This window comes from Chiloscyllium punctatum, chromosome 36, assembly GCF_047496795.1.
Source record: "Chiloscyllium punctatum isolate Juve2018m chromosome 36, sChiPun1.3, whole genome shotgun sequence".
NCBI classification, from domain to species: Eukaryota; Metazoa; Chordata; class Chondrichthyes; order Orectolobiformes; family Hemiscylliidae; genus Chiloscyllium; species Chiloscyllium punctatum.
In genome coordinates, this window is record NC_092774.1 from 64,740,709 (window position 1) to 64,758,303 (window position 17,595).

Genomic DNA, 17,595 nt, shown 5'->3' on the forward strand with positions numbered 1-17,595 from the left:
GGAATAAAATAAGTTTTAAAAGTTCTATTTTCTGTACCGGTTTAAGAGGTGATTTTTTAAAATTCCCAATCCATGTATCCAATTGGATCTCCCAGTCCACTTTACTAACTCCAATCCACGGATCTATTTTAGCACCCAAGTATTTATCCGTGTTGCCCAGTTCTATGAATTGTATAACCCCTTCATTTAACTTCCAATTAATTTGATCGATAAATATAAAAGACTTATTTCTATAAGTAATATAAAATCCTTTAGTTTTCTTTATGTACACTTCCATTCCCATGTTATTACAAAACGTTTCGACCAATTTTAAATTGTAAACCATACCCTCATAAGATTGACTAATTAACGCTATGTCATCAGCAAACGCTAATGTTGCGCAATGAAAACTGTTTCCGTCTAATCCTAAGAATATCCCCTTCTGCTTCTCCTCGATAGTACTAATTAATTGGTCCATTACAATGTTAAAAAGGATCGGTGACAACGCGTCACCTTGCTTTACTCCTCTTAAAATTTCAATGTTTCCGGTTTTGCATTTAAAACATTCCACCTGAGTAAAATTATTCTCATATAAGTTTGTAATTCGTATAATAAAAATTTGTGGGAGCTGGAATCTTTTCAATGCTGTAATAATTAATCTATGACCGACGGTATCAAAGGCTTTCGCAAAATCTACAAAAACCACAGCTAAATTCCTCTTATCCTTTTTAGCACCTTTCATAATATTTTCCAGGATTTTTATGTTCTCCTCACATCCTGCTACGCCGGTCATAAATCCTTTCTGCCTTTTATTCAGATTTATGACTTTACTAAGTGTATTCGCAACGATTTTTGTAAAAGTTCTAAGCATAATTGGCCCTATAATAATCGGCCTCCAATTATTTATATCTTTTATCTCATCTTCTGTGCTCACCTTAGGGATCAGAAACGTTCTACTTATTTTTAAGTGATCTGCAATTTTACTGGTTTTTATCCAAATTGTAAATAGTCGAGGAAATAATAAATTATCCTTATTAAATATCTTAATTATTTCTTTGTGTTACCCTGTCCGGCCCTGCAGCGGTTTTCACGTTCATGGCCAGATCCACGTATTCCACCGTCACAGGACCAGTCAGAATGGAACTCAAGGATCCCTCACTTTGATTTTTATATTTAACAAAACCCCTTAAATTATTATTTTCGTTCAAATTTGTTAGTCTTTCCTTAAAATATTCGTCTAACTCTTCCTTGCTCAGGGGACATTCACTCTTAACTGGGGCCCCCATTAGGGTTCTTGCTAAATACTGCCTCTTAGTTTTATATAGAACTTGCATTTCCTTAAATTCTCCCTTCTTTTTACTATATCTTTTCTTAGCTTTGTTTTCCTTCTTCTTTCTTTGCCCACTATCCCTTAGCTTAAAACTTACTCTTTTAATATGAGTTATCTTCTTACCTGTCCCATCGTCCTTTTTCTTTCTTAATTTATCCATTCTTACACCCATAATATTCTCCTGATCCTTATTAACACCTTTATTCTTACCCAGGTCATCTTCAATTATTTTTATCAATTCTAATATCGACCTACCATTATAATCTTGACAATCCATAATATTAGCGTTCTCCTGGTCCCTCTGTTCATTCAATCTTTCTTCCTCCAACAACCTATCTGACCCCAGATCGCTATCTTGCATTTCATTATTGTCGTTAAAGATCATTTCTAATTCTATACCCGTATTATTATCGCTAGTTTTATTCTTTTTATTCAATAATCTCCTTTTATCCGAAATTTCTTTAGCGGGTTTGGAACCGATTCTCTCTGCAATACTTTTATTAATATACTTACAGCCACTAAATTCTACTTCTTGTTGTTGCAGCTTTTCCACCTCTTCCTTAGACCATACTCCCCTCTTGTTTCCCTCTCTATTATCTATCTTATCCTTACTCTTCGTCTTCCCTTCTTTCCTTCTCTCATTTCTCAAGATGGGTTGAGCATGTCTTGCGTGTTGCCCCAACCCTCTGGCTGATTTAAATTTTAATGGGCATCCTTCACACTGGTATGGTTTTTCTAATCCACCTCTTTCATTACTATTACTGGTACTATTACTACTCCCACTAACATTATCACTCATCTTACATTTTGGATATTGGCACGCTACTGCCTGATAGTTCCCTTCCCAATCGCATTTACTGCACCTAATCCTCACTGATTTAATTCCCTTGCATATTTTCAAGTGTTTCCTAAACACCCCTGTGGTATTGTAGATATTATTACAATAATTACATTTAAAATCTTTTATAGGGTATTTAATTATTAACTCTAGTTTATCTGTTTCTTTAATTACTTTTGAATAATTCTTCCTTTGTACCTCTCCTCATTGCTCTCTAAATCTCCACATCGACTAAAAACAAATGGCCCTTTAAAATTTGAATTTAAAATCATCCGGCTGTTAAATGGACTTGGCTGTCGAGGGGCCTCCTCTACAAGCCCTTCCCTTCGAATTCTGTCCTGATTATTCTGGACAATGTTTACAGCTCCCTCGTGCCTGCCCGAGGACAGCCTTGCCGGAATAATTCTTATGGTCTCTTCCGTCTGAGTCTGAGTCAAGACGGATTGCCCAGTCCGTTTTTGGCTCATACATTTAGCGCATGGAGCCGCCAAAAGCAACCGTGCGGGGCGGTTATTTTCCCGGTCCCCCACCCAACTGGAAATTTTGGTATTGGCCATAATCGCCTCTGCCAAATTTAGTTTCAACCAGACTGAATGGTCACCAGCCGTCTCGTATCTTTCCTGGAGGTCGTATTAGCCGGCCTGGTCTGAGTAATGCTCAAACGATGGAGAAAACAATAAAAACAGCCAGTGGCGTATAGCACTGGTGAAATCAAGTTCAGACCAAAGATAAAAACGATGGTAAAAACACTGATAAGACCAGACTAAAACAACCACAAAACAATTTAAAATCACCTTCCCGGCAAAAGCTTCCTCATACAGGCCGTTACCAGGGGGAACCACATGGAGGTTCGACCTTACTTTGTGATCGACAAAATGCGTATAAACAAATCAGAACGGTGACTATGCACGCACCGGTCGGAGACCAACAACCTTAAAAACACTGTAGTCACATCCTCCAAGAGAGTGGATACGAGAGTCATAGTTACTCCCGCCGTTTACCCACGCTTCAATAAATTTCTGCACTTTGACATTCAGAACACTGGGCAGAAATCACATCGCGTCAACACCGACCTGTGGCCTTCGCGATGCTTTGTTTTAATTAAAGTCAGATTCCCCTCGTCCGCAGCAGTGCTACGTCAGCTGCTAGGCGCCAGCCAAGGCCACCCGTCTGCCATGGTAGGACGACGAGCACCGCAGCTGGGGCGATCCACAGGAAGGGCCCTCTGGCGCCAGCTCAGCGTGGCTCGACCCGACTCGGTGGCAGGACGTGGTTGGGGCGCACTGAGGACATTACACTCCGGTGGACAGACCCACCGGTAGCATGGCGAGCCCGCTCGCCACACGCAGTTCCACGCACCCCCCGAGGGGGGCGGGAGGGCGTGGCAGTGGTCGCTTCCCTCGATTCCGGCAGTGCGGCGATGGATAATGCCTGGGGGCTGTAACACTCGCCCCAAGGAGCAGTGGGCCACCTTCCAAATCCACCGGCCTTCCAAGCTGACCCGAAGCCAATTGTGGCGCACCACCAGCGGAGGAAATGCGCCCGGCGACAGCTGTGACCATGCCGGGAGCAGTCCCAGCAGAGGAGATCCGCCAGACCCCAAAGTGACCGATTGGAGCCGCCGAGTTGAATCCTCCGGGCAGACTGCGCGGACCACACCCGTTTACCTCTTAACGGTTTCACACCCTCTTGAACTCTTTCTTCAAAATTCTTTTCAACTTTCCCTTACGGTACTTGTTGACTATCGGTCTCGTGCCAGTATTTAGCCTTAGATGGAGTTTACCACCCGCTTTGGGCTGCATTCACAAGCAACCCGATTCCAAGAAGACACAATCTCGACGAGCCTCGCACCGCCACCGGCCTCACACCATCCTCAGGCTAGGCCTCGATCAGGAGGACTTAGGCATCTGGGCACCGTCAGAGAAAGCGCTTCTATACGCCTCATTTCCCTCGCCCGTCAGGCAAGCGGGGATTCGGCGCTGGGCTCTTCCCTGTTCACTCACAGTTACTAAGGGAATCCTGGTTAGTTTCTTTTCCACCGCTTAGTAATGTGCTTAACTTCAGCGGGTTGTCGCGTCTGATCTGAGGTTGGACCCAGAGTCAGAGGATGGCCAGACCACACCGCCAGTGTGCACGCCCCCACCGCAGAGGGGGGTTTGGCCGACGCCGTGACGGTCAGAGAGCCAGCCACCCGCACTTCGCTCACCACCCTTGCCAGCAATGGTGTCGACGAGTGGCCGCCCATGCCACCAACGACGCACGGGGACGTGCTCGGCGCAAATTCACGGGACCGGAGACCCTTCCCCATCCACGGCGGGAGGCGAATCTCGGAAGTGCCGGCAGCTTACTCGAGCGGAAGGGTCAGCCCGATTCTTGCCTTGCCAGAGGCCCGGGCACAGTGGTGACGACTCGCCGCCGAGGACGTGCGAGGCGCCAGCCGACAGAGACTGCCCGACGGTCAGAGAGAGGGAGAGAGAAGTGCTGAGACACAAGTGGCGAATGGTCGCACAGGCACGGCACGCACATCGATCACCAGCCGCAGAATGGCACGGCCTTCAGTGGGGCCGGCGGGCGACGCCGCTCCTGAACCCAGCGGCCCCGAGCCGGACGAGTTGAGGAAGGCACGCTGACGGTGACAGGGTACGGAAGACACAGCGGTGGCCTTCTGGCGACTTGGCCCCCGATAGCCCGACGTTCCGCCGTCCTCCCGATGGTTGGCTGGTGGTATGATAGGTGTGCCTGCACGGTGACCGTGCGCACACCACGGCCGCCAACCCCTCCGTGCCTCCCGAGACCGGTGGCAGGACCGAGCAGAAACTTGCGGACTGAACTGGAGAGCCAAAAGCCAGTGCTCCTTGCACGTGCGACCGTCGAAGTCACAGCATTCGATGATAACCTCCTCCCTCAGCCAGGCACTCAGCGCCAGCAGGGGAGACAGGATCAGACGCCCCACCGGCCACTTAAGTCTGAGAACGAACCACGAGACGGGCGGCTGCAGCAACGGGCGGCCTGCAGCTCCCAGACACGGTCTGTGCCTCTCATCACTCTCAATCGATCAACCATCAAGTCGGGTCAGCGTGTCAAACAGGCGAGCTCCACGGTGAGGCCGGCAGCGCACCAGCACCAGACCTCCACGGCTCCCTTCACTGTTTCTACTGCCAGCCAACCGAGAGTCAGACCCAGTGCGGACGTGCAGAGCCTAGGCGGACCCCACAGGAAGCTCAACATTTTGAGGCAGCTCCGTGTCCCAAAGACGAAGCGGTGCACGTCGCCGTGTGAACCACCGACGGCCATTCTGGGACCGGTAACAGTCGTACTGGCCCCACTGCCACGACACAGACGGACGCCAGGCCGCGCTCCCTGGCGGGGGGATGACGTCGAGCCTGACGAATGGAATGTGCAGGGTGCGGGGAAAGGCCAAGTGCTCTGATGCCAGAGGGCTGCGGAGTCTGAACTTAGGGGGAAAAAGAGGACGGGTCCTCTGCGACACCCCAGCCGGTGCTCTCGCCAGCCAAGACGAGTGCGATTAAATGCCAAATGACCCTCAGACAGGCGTGGCCCCAGGAAGAACCCGGGCCGCAAAGTGCGTTCAAAGTGTCGATGATCAATGTGTCCTGCAATTCACATTAATTCTCGCAGCTAGCTGCTTTCTTCATCAACGCACGAGCCGAGTGATCCACCGTTAAGAGTTGTCTGAGTTTGTTTTCGGTCTCTCCCTCGCCAGAGGAAAGCGACCCGGACTGCACATACACTTCCCACATTAGCAACACCCACCTGCACGCCGGTGTGCGCGCGTAGCAGGGTGGCGTGAAGCTGTGGGGAGCACCAGCCTGGTGCGGCCAGCGGAAACATATGTCTATTGGGAAAAAAGGCCGCCCAAGAGGCGATGCGTGCCCCCACGCACCGCAGCGACCGAGGCAGGATCTCCTCCACCATGTCGCCCGCTGAGTGTCACGAGGAATGCAGCAGCTTTGCCTGAGGAAAAGCAGAGGCCGAAACGGGACCAGCAATCGGTTCGGCAGCGTCACTGACCCGTGCACGTGGCGGGGTGTCGGCGAGCGGACCACTGCAAAGAGTCGGGGGCTGCAATAGCCAGAGCTGACGGCCGCCCGGCCCGGCCACTGCCAAGGTGGGCTAGGAAACTCGGCAACGTGGGCTGAGAAAGAGAATAGATGGGGGAACAGAGGGATGGAGAGCAGAGGGTGTGGGGGAGAGAGAAAACGCATGGGGAGTCAGAAGATTGGAAGAGGGACTGGACAGGGATGCAGAGGGTGGGGGTGAGAGAAAGAAAGAGAAAGAGAATGGACGGTGTGCCGGAGGTGGCGAGGGATTGGCCAAGGGTGCCGTGGGTGGCACGGGGGAATGGAGAGGGCAGAGCCATGAATGGCGGGGGAGAATGGATGGAGGTGCTGTGGGTGCTACAGGGGAGAATGGGCAGGTCGTGCAGTGGTTGGTGGGGGAGAATGGACAGGGGATGCAGTGTGTAGTGGGGAGAACGTACAGGGGCACTGTGTGTGGCAAGGAGAATGGTCAGAGGATGCTGTGGGTGGCTGGGAGAATGGACTGGGTGCTGTGGGTGGTGCGGAGAATGGACAGGGGGCACTGTGTGTGGCAAGGAGAATGGTCAGGGGATGCTGTGTGTGGTGGGGGAGAATGGACTGGGTGCTGTGGGTGGCGGGGAGAATGGACAGGGGGCACTGTGGGTGGCGAGTAGAATGTAAGGGGATGCTGTGGGTGGCGGGGAGAATGGACTGGGTGCTGTGGGTGGCGGGGCGAATGGACAGGGGGCACTGTGGGTGGTGAGTAGAATGTAAGGGGATGCTGTGGGTGGCGGGGAGAAAGGACAGTTGCACTGTCGTTGGCAGGGGTTAAGGCCAGAGGCACTGTGGTGGTGGAGGAATGGACAGGTGGTGTTGTGGGGTGTTTGGGTCTTGGAGGGAGATGGTGGTGGTGAAAGCATCCCACTCACTCCCAGCATCCCCTTCTCTGCACACATGCGGTGCACATTTTTGTGAGTCTGGATGGGATTCTTTTTGGAGGGTCAGTGTTGACTCTATGGGCCAAATGGCCTGCTCCCACAATGTAGGGATTCTATGATTAGGAGAGCTGTCAAACCAACAACTTCTAATTGGTGAAGTAAAAGACCAGAAGCCAATCTTTGAGCAGTTTTCCATTTATTCACTCAAATTGCCCTTTCAATTGAATCCCTTGAATTTAATGTGTTCCGTTGTACTTTAATTATGATCCATGAAAGCAACATCCAGTAACATCTGAGGGCAGAACCAACTCAACTGACTGAACAAGTGTAACAACTCTTCTGTATGCACTTTAGATGTGACATCCTCTCCCTCTCTCTCTGTTGACCCAACGGGATTACCAGGGCTAGAATTTCCACTCTCAAAATACAATTGCTGATCTACTGTTGCTTAACATAAGGATTTAAAAGCTGCTAGCCTGATTCGCAGAAAGCACAAAAACAGACTGTTCACTTGCACCTGCGCAGAGATAAAATTTCATTTGGAATAGATCACAAAATAACAACCGGTGCCAATCCCTCAACTCTGTGTTACACATGGAGGGAGGGGAGGGGAACTAAAGTGTTTTACTCTCCGATGTTAGAGGGCAGGACAAAGTTTCAGCCAGTGGGAAGTTAAAATTCAACCCTGTGCTGTTTTCTGTTATAAAAACTCAAACCACATGGATTTGGTGGGATTAAAAAATGAAGGAAAGGGAGCTTGCAAAGTTTCCAAGCCCCCACAACACCCACACACAATTCCCTCTGCTTAGCTGGAGACAGTGCTGCCCTCCCCTGTTTAGGAGTAATCTCTGCAAAGGTGGTGGTATTGACAGTGAGGAGGATGGTCTCCGGCCACAGTTTGATACCAATCAGTTGGTAAATGGGGCAGAGAGATGGAATTTAATCTCCAGGCATTCTGGGAAATGTAATAATGGAGGAAAGTAATCAATAAATAGTAGGTCCCTACAGAGTGCTGAGGAACAAAGGAACCTTGCTGTCCAAGTCTAGAGATCCCCGAAGGTATCAGTACAGATAAAACTAGGGAGTGAGGAAGGCATAGATTTGTATTTTTTTCATACAGAGGGCGGTGCGTGTGTGGAATGGGCTACCAGAGGAAGTGATGGAAGCTCGTACCATTATAACACTTAAAAGGCATCTGGTTGGGTATATGTATTGGAAGGGTTGAGAGAGATATGGGTCAAATCCTGGCAAATGGGTCACGAGATTAATCTAGGATATCCAGTCAGCATGGGTGAGCTGGACTGCAGAGTCTGTTTCTGTGCTGTATGACTTTACCCGCCTAATTCAATGCAAGTTTCAGCAACATGTCTGCAGCTTTATGCTTTTAGACATTAACAATGTTTCTGAGTATATCATTTCAGCTGTTCTCAATTTTAAAATCAGCCATTGCTTGTGCACCCCTGTCTTCCAGGTTGATTCATCACCATCCATTCTCTCTCTTTCCCGAGAAGGGCTTGATACAGCAATCAAAGAGGGTTCGAGGTCCGAGAAAGGATGGGGGGTGGGGTGGGGAATGGACAGGGGCACAGAGGCTGGGGGAGAAGAGAGAGAGAGAGAATGGATAGGGGAGCAAAGGGTAGGGAGAGAGAGAGAGAGAAAATGGACAGGGGACAGAGAGTGGAGGGGAGGAGAAAGACTTGGGGACAGAGAATGGGGGGCAGAAAATGAGGGGGAGAGAGAGTGAATGGCTGGGCAGAGAGATCTGGTGAGTGCAGACTGTGAGGAGAGAGAGAATGCATGGGGACAGTGGGTTGGGTAAGTGACAGCACATATCCCACCTTACCCAGGAATGGTGTCAGTGTTCCATGAACTGGAACCCACTCCATTAACAGCAGACTTGGGGGCAATCGTTTCTCAATAGACACATGGCTAAGACGGTAGATTCATATAATCCCTACGGGCCATAAAGTTCAGACTGACCTTCCAAACACCCACATTCCCCACAGTTAACCCACCCTAGGTTGCAGATCCCTGGACACGTCAGCATGGCCAATCCACCCTAAACTTCAGATGGTTAGACTGTCGGAGGAAACTGGAGCACCCAGAGTTCACCCACGCAGACACAAAGGTGAGAACATGCCAAAGTTCACACAGAGAGCTGCATGAGAGTGGAATTGAACCCAAGTCCGTGGTACTGTGAGGCAGAGTGCTAACCACTGAGCCACCATACCACCCAGAGCTTTGAAGTTCTGCTATGTCTTTGTAGCTTCTGACTTCTCATTAGCCTTCAGCCGAGGTTCTCTCCTCCTGACATTGTTAGACCACGCCTGCTGCAACCTCCCTTTTCCATGTCTCCAGCCCTGAGCACACCGGTTCCCAAATCCTGGCACCAGGCAATCTGGTCTTCTGCTGCCAACTGCAGAGAATGGTGACAATCCCTGCCACTATTCTCTCCCTGACCACCACTGCCCCCTCCCCAACATTGTTCTTAATCCCACGACGCAGCCAGTTAGCTCCTCACTCGTGCAGACCTCTCTCAGATCCCCTTTATCTGTCTGACCTGTGCTGACACCCTCCTGACTCTGTCCACTGACCCAGTCAGAAGGCTTTGTCTGTCGAGGAATGACCATCTCCCAGAATAAAGTGTCCAGTTAACTTTCCCCTTTTCCCCCCAACAGAACAGACATGAACGTGAAATTTTTGTAGTGCCATTACTTCCCTTAAGCATGAATAGAGGCTCTCAACCGTCCGTGAGCTTGTGGCGCAACGGTAGCGCGTCTGACTCCAGATCAGAAGGTTGCGTGTTCAAATCACGTCAGGCTCACTGCAAACAACTTCTTACATTTCAAATCAAGAAATGAGTACGTTCTTTCCGTATATCGGTCGTGTCAAATCTTCTTTGCGGTAACTTTCGATCACACGTGAATCTTTGCTGTCAGTTTGATTTGTGAACACTGTGTCAGGGAGGTGGTGTGCCCATTGTTTGGGTAAATGCTCAGCTCCCCGCAATGTGAGAAGTAAAACACAGACTGTTCGTTCAGTTGGTGACGGCGGGGTGTGAATAACATTATACCGATATTTTTACAACATAATCTAGAGATTGCCATCCATGTTTTAGTCACATCAAACTGCCACGCAATGCTGTTATGGCCTCAGTAAACTATAATAACGTGAAGATCGCTGGGATGATTTTCTACATCCGACTGCAATATAAACACAGATCATTGCTTCCAGTTTTGGTGGAACAAAAGACATCGTATTGGTGGATAATTACAGTTAGTGCAAACACAGCTAGCCATCGATAAATATTAATCCTGTTCACTTCAATGGCCAAATTTCAATTCAGAAACCAAGTGCACTCGGCTGCTTGTAACATAGACAACATGACAAAATGGCTCATAGGAGGAGAAATGGGACATTGAGGAGAAGTGAAATGTTTGCTTTTGGTCACCTCCACAATTGTTAGAAAAACAGGTTGAAAGGATTCTTAAAAGGTGTCTGAAGGAGTGGTGAGGGATAACACTTCAGACAGCGCAAAGGGGAAGACCACTTTCTAGTGGAAGGAAAAGACATTCCTTATTTCTGAAAGAAAAGGGAAACAGAAGAGGGAATGAAATCTGACTTGGGAGCTATTTCCTATTTGTTGAGGATGTTGCTTCATCACAGTCTTGGTTTAGAGCATAAGCTCTTCATCAGGAATAAAGGGTGACCCAAGGGGGCTGAGAGATAAATAGGAAGGAAGTGGGGCTGGAGGGAAGGCAGCTGGGAGTGCAATAGGTAGATGGAGGTAGGGATTGATGGTGATAGGTCAGAGATGAGGGTGGAGCAAATAGGTGAGAAGCAAGGTGGACAGGTATGACAGGTCAAGAGGTTGGTGTCGAATTGGAAGGTTGGATCTGGGACAAGGTGGGGGAGAGGAAATAAGGAAACTGATGAAAACTGCATTGATACCATGTGGTTGGAGGGTCCCAAGGCAGAAGATGATGTGTTTTTTTCGACATGCGTCGGGTAGCAAGAGTTTGGCAGTGGAGGAGGCCCAGGACTTGCATGTCCTTGGTGGAATGGGAGGGGGAGTTAAAGTGTTCAGCCACAGGGCCGTCGGGCGTTTAGTTTCAGTGTCCCAGAGCTGTTCCCTGAAACGTTCCGCTAGTTGGCGTCCAGTTTCCCCAATGTGGATGAGACCATATTGCGAGCAATGGACATAATCTTATAAATAGATTGCATAAATCTTAGCCTGCCAGAAAAGAAAATTTTAATTAAATTGGATGACTGCATGAAACGGTTTGTTGGTCAGATTTGAATCATCACTCCCGAATGAGACAAAGCCATGAATATCAGTGAACTGCTCTTATTGTTGTAAACCACAAGTTCTTGATGTATTTTCACAACTTACTGGTATTCACACCTGCACATTTAATGTCAAACTCTGACATCAAAAATGAAATTACAGCATTAATTTTGACTGAAATTAATCGAACAAACAAATTAATAGCACATAGTGAATACCAAGTCTGATTAAAATGAAATTAAATTTGACCAAAAAAATATAAAATCAATATCGGAGTTAAGAAATGGGGGTAGGGCATTCGGCAAGAAATGCAGCATCATAGAAGGTGCTCCTCCCGGGAGTGTATTTTACCAACTACCATTGCTAAATATAAACACTCTCATATGATCCTTCGGTTTTAAAGTAAACCATAGCCCCATACAGTAGGTCCCATTTAAATGAGTTAAAAATAGAAGCCTTGAGCAAATCCAGCTTCCAGACTTACCCCCCGTTTCTTGGAGCTTGGACCTTCCTCCAGCTCCGGGTGGTCGTTGAATTCCTGGGCTCCAGCTGCCACAGCCACTCCTCCACTGAAGAAGCTTTGGGAAGCAGATGCAAAGGCAAGATACAGAACAGAGGGCCTTTGTATATGAAAGCAGCTTACAGAGACATTGAGCAATAGAATCACATGGTTTTGACCCATCGACCTCTGGGTTATTTGCCCAGCACACTCACGCAGCATTACTCTGCTTTTGGGCTCCCAGCAGCTGGATTGTGGATCAGTTTAATGGAGGTCTTATATCTCTGACAACATCGGTACACAAGGCAGTGAAGAAAGGCTTCAGCACACTGGCCTTCATCAGTTAGGGAATTGAGTATCGATGTTGGCAAGTTATGTTGTAGTTTTGCAGGACGTTGATGAGGCAAGCCAGGCAGCACCAGAATGTGGAGTGGTCAGCGTTTTGGGTATTAACCCTTCTTCAGGACTGAAACGTTTGCTTCTCCATGAGAAATGATTTATGGTAATGTTGCTGTGGGTTGTCGGGCTTGCACTCCAGGGAGACTCTGAAGACGCTGGAGCTGTTTTCACTGCAGCATCAGAGGCAGAGGAGTGACATAATAGAGGTTACAAAATCATTAGGGGCATGGACAGGTTAATAGACAAGGTCTTTTCCCTGGGATGGGGGAGTCCAGAACTCGAGGGCATAGGTTTAGGGTGAGAGGCGAAATATATTAAAGGGACAACTTCTTCATGCAGAGGGTGGTACTTATATGAAATGAGCTGCCAGAGTATATGGGTCAGGTGCTGTCAAATGGGACTAGATTAATTTAGGATATCAGGTCAGCATGGACAATTTGGACCGAAGGGTCTGTTTCCATGCTGTACGTGTCTCTGACTACTGGTCCTGATGTAAGTTTAAAATAGAGTCCAAGTAACTTGGAATAGTTCATTCTTATTGACCTCACCTCCTGAAAAGTTTCAGATGAATCCCTCTGAGAGATTCTGTTTAAATATGCTGAGTTGGACAAAGTATCCCATCAAGTTCAACACAAACCCAGAGTTGAAGAAGTCAGAAGTCAGAACACCAAGGGGACCAAAACTGATCACAATATTCCAGGTGCAGCCTCATCAACTGTATTCTGAATTGCTGTGTTCTCCCAAACTTCTGCTTGCAGCTTCGGGTTGCAATATGTAGTGGCTTAGTGGTTACCCCTGCAACCTCACAGCGCCAGGAACCCAGGTTTGATTCCAGCCTTGGATGGCTGTCTGTGAGGAGTTTGCACATTCTTCCAGTGTCTGCGTGGGTTTTCTCTGGGTGATCCTGTTTTCTGCCATAAACCAAAGATGTGCAGGTCATGTGGATTGGCCATGCTTAATTGCCCATAGCATTAGATGCATTAGTCAGAGGGAAATGGGTCTGGATGGGTTACTCTTCGGAGGGTTGGTGTGGACTTGTTGGGACGAATGGCCTGTTTCCACACTGTAGCAAATCGCATCAGCACGACTTTTGTCTCTAACGAATGGCAGAGTAGACTCGATGGGCCCAATGGCCTACCTTCTGCTCCGATGGTCTTGCAGTCTTAGGATTCTCGGGATCATTTCAGTGGCAATGTGCAGTCCCTAACTCAATGAGCAGCAGCGCCCCCGCTGGTGCTTCCGCAAGTTGCAAGAAAACATGAACCTCTTCCCACACTCGGGCCAGCTGAAGAACCTCCCCCTGCTGAAGGACACACTATTGTTTCAGCAGGGCGGAGGAATTGCTAAAGGCCTTCCCGCACTCAGGGCAGCAGAATGGCCTCCCCCCGCCCCCGTGTGGACCAGCTGGTGTTTCCGCAGTGTGGAGGAGCGGGTAAACCCCTTCCCACCCTCGGGGCAGGAGAAAGGCTTCTCCCTGGTGTGAATGGACTCGTGCCTCAGCAGGGCTGAGGAATTGCTGAAGGCCTTCCTGCTCATAGGGCAACTGAACGACCTCTCCCCCATGTGGACCACACCAATGGGCCAGCAGGTCAGAGGAAAGAGCAAAGCCCTTCCTGCACTCGGGGCAGAAGAACGGCCTCTCCTCAGTGTGGACCCCACTGGTGTCACAGCAGGTGGGAAGAACTGCTGAAGGCCATCTCGCAGTTGGGGCCAGAGAACAGCCTTCCCCGGTGTGGACCAACTGGTGCGTCAGCAGGGCAGAGGAATCACTGAAGTCCTTCCCACACTCAGGACAGCAGAAGGGCGTCTTCCCCTCTGTGGGCCCATTGGTGCTTCAGAACCCTTTCAAATTTCACAATATCTTTCTGATAGGAGGGAGACCAGAATTAAACACACTATTCCAAAAGTGGTCTAACCAATGTCCTGTACAGCCACAACATAACTTCCCAACTCCAATACTCACTCAGAGGATTGGGAAAGCTTTCAAAACCCACAAAAAACAAACAGGAAAGAATGGAGGGACAAACCCCATTTTTGAGAGTCAGCTTGGAAGCATCAATGAGAAATCGGCGGACTGGGTTTATTGGGTACCCGTTCTCCTCAAAATACACTATATGCCTATTTCTCTTCTGTTCTTCGTAGTTTCTCTGTGCTGCAGTATGTAGTGGCTTGTTGAACTAATGTCCTGATGCAGCCTCGTTTGTGGGTGTTGGGATGATTGCTTCTGTAGTTAAGTATTTGGTTTGTGTGTGTTGTTTTTCTGTAGATGCTAGTTTGAAGTACCCCATTGACTGTTCGCTCTACTGTGACATCTAAGAATGGCACTTTGTTGTTGTTCTCCTCCTCTTAAAACCAGAATCCCCCCTCAGGCCATAGTCTCACCAGTTGGTACAGCAATATACAGACTAGTCAAAGACCTCCAATGAAGACTAAAACTCCAAGTCAAAGATTCACGCCACTCCATTTCCTCCATCCAAGAATTCCTGCATACCAAAGACACTAAGATAGAAGAGGATGGAATAATGTTATCCTTTGACATAACAGCTCTTTTCACATCCATTAACATCAACGTGGCCAAAGAAAACTGAAGACACTACTCGAAGAACCAAAGACACAAACACAGCACCAACGTCATCAGCAAAGATAACACTGTCAAGCTCGTGGAACTGTACCTTACCACCCACTTCATATTCAGTAACAAGCCTTACAAACAAATCAACGAAATACCCATGATACCACCAGTATCAGGATTCCTTACAGAAGCAATAATGCAGAGACTCGCACAAACAGCCCTTCCAACGACCCAAGCCAAACTTTGAGTCCGCCACAGTGATGACACTTTTGTCATCACAAAATGAAACAAATTAGAGGAAACCTACAACACCATCAACAATCTCTTCACTGGCATAAAATTCACAAAAGAGGAGAACAACAACAAAGTGCCATTTCTAGATGTCACAGCAGAGCCGACATCAATGGTAAATTCAAAACAGCGTCGACTGGAAAACAACGCACGCGAAACAAGATTTTTCCTCAAGAAGCAATGATCACGACACACACAAAGCAATCTGAATCAGGACACAGATTCAATGAGCCACGACACACCGCAGCACCCAGGGACGACGAAGATAAATAAACAATTGCACAGCATATTTTAGAAGGATGGGCAGACTTTACCCTTGAAAATTGCTTCCCTGGCCGGGAATCGAACCCGGGCCACGGCGGTGAGAGCACCGGATCCTAACCACTAGACCACCAGGGAGACGTAGATGCCTCCTGTCAGCTCTATTGAAAATGTCTTCCCTGCTCGGAAATCGAATCCGGGCCACGGTCGTGAGAAGGTGTTCACCTGTGTATCCAACAATGTCATTTCTTGTATCCATTGCTCCCGATGGGATCTCCTCTACATTGGGGAGACTGGAGACCCCTCGCAGAGTTAAGTCACAGCGCTTGAGGGAACATCTCCAGGACACCTGCACCAATCAACCCCGTCACTTTATGGCCCAACATTTCAAACCCCCTCCCTCTCTGCCGAGGACATGCAGGTCCTGGGCCTCCTCCATCGCAGCTCTCTCCCCACCCGATGCCTGGAGGAAGAATGTCTCATCTTCCGCCTCGGATAAATTCACCCCCAGGACATCCATGTGGACTACACCAGTTTCCTCATTTCCCCCACCTAACCTCAGTTCCAAACGTCCAGCTTAGCGCTGTCCTCATGACCTGTCCTACCTGCCAATCTATCTGTTCCCCTCTGTGGGCCATTGGTGCTTCAGAACCCTTTCAAATTTCACAATATCTTTCTGATAGGAGGGAGACCAGAATTAAACTCACTATTCCAAAAGTGGTCTTACCAATGTCCTGTACAGCCATAACATAACTTTCCAACTCCAATACTCACTCAGAGGATTGGGAAAGCTTTCAAAACCCACAAAAAACAGACAGGAAAGAATGGATCAATCAAGAACTCTATCAATCTATCTATCTATCTACCACCTATCTGTTCCATCCTCCTCTCTGACCTGTCACCTCCATCCTCACCCCCATTCACCAATGCTACTTTCGGCCCAGCACACCCCCACCCCCAATTTATCTCTCCACCCTGGATGGGACCTGCCTCAATTCCTGATGAAGGGCTTTTGCCCGAAAAGGCGATTTTCATGCTCCTCGGAAGCTGTCTGACCTGCTGTGCTTTTCCAGCACCATTCTGATCTAAACTCTGGTTTCCAGCACCTGCAATCCGCACTTTTGCCGACCCAATAATCCCAGGGTGTCGGTTTCATATCGACAAACTGACACAAGCAGACACAACGTCTGCAGAAACCCTAGCCACATTACTTTACATTAACGACATCTGTGAAATGATGTCCAGACAACTCAACCCTCTCAACATCATGGTAGCCCATAAACCTACCAACACACTTAAACAGCGTCTAATGAACCTGAAATACCCTATACAAACAACCAGCAAACGAATGTTATTTACAAAATACCATACAAGGCAATATATACATGAACTCTGCCACACAGTTCTGTTTTTCTTTGGTGCATCGGAGGTTGAGAGGTGACCTCAGAGAGGATTATAAAATCATGAGGGGTGTAGATGAGGTGAACAGCAGGTATTCTTTCCCTAGTGTGGGTGTTCAAGATTAGGGAGCAAATTTCGAAGATGAAGAAAGAAATATTTTCAAAAGACATAAGGGGCACCTTTTTTTAGAAGATAAAGAGTAGTTCATGTGAGGAATCAATGTCCAGAGGAGTTGCTGGATGCAGGTACAGTTACAATGTTTAAAAGACATTTGGATAAGTACATGAATAGGAAAGGGTCGGAGGGATATGGGCCAAACACTGGCAGGTGGGACCAGTTTAGTTTCAGAACACAGTCAGCATGGACTAGTTCGACTGAATGGTCTGTTTCTGTGCTGTATGACTCTGTAACTGTTCTGTACTGGTCTCAAAACCATTTTCTTACCTTTTCCCATAACTTCTTTGTTCTTCAAAGTCACGTAAGCTCAGCCTTGAATACATTCAATAGCGGACCTGACTGCAGAAAGACATCCCCACTTCTGAACTCAATTCCTCTTGCTGATATATACCACTTGCTTTGCTCATTGCTTGCTGCACCTTTCTGACAACTGGCATTGGCTGGTGTTGAAGGACGCTGACGACCCTTTGTCTGTCCACACATCACTCCTGGTGAAGGGCTCGTGCCCGTTACGTCGACTCTCCTCATCCTCCTCCTCAGTTGCTCCCTGGCCTTCTGTGGTTTTCCAGCACAACAATATTC

General features: G+C 48.2%; 3 non-coding genes across 3 annotated transcripts; 1 reads left to right on the forward strand and 2 right to left on the reverse strand.

Moving 5' to 3' along the window:
* Positions 1-5,685: 5,685 nt before the first annotated feature.
* LOC140461164 (5.8S ribosomal RNA) lies at positions 5,686-5,838 on the reverse strand. Its single transcript, XR_011954486.1, has one exon. It is a non-coding gene; the product is annotated as a 5.8S ribosomal RNA (ribosomal RNA).
* A 4,039-nt stretch (positions 5,839-9,877) lies between these two features.
* trnaw-cca (transfer RNA tryptophan (anticodon CCA)) lies at positions 9,878-9,949 on the forward strand. Its single transcript has one exon. It is a non-coding gene; the product is annotated as a tRNA-Trp (tRNA).
* A 5,552-nt stretch (positions 9,950-15,501) lies between these two features.
* Positions 15,502-15,573, reverse strand: trnae-cuc (transfer RNA glutamic acid (anticodon CUC)). The gene has a single exon. It is a non-coding gene; the product is annotated as a tRNA-Glu (tRNA).
* Positions 15,574-17,595: the final 2,022 nt, after the last annotated feature.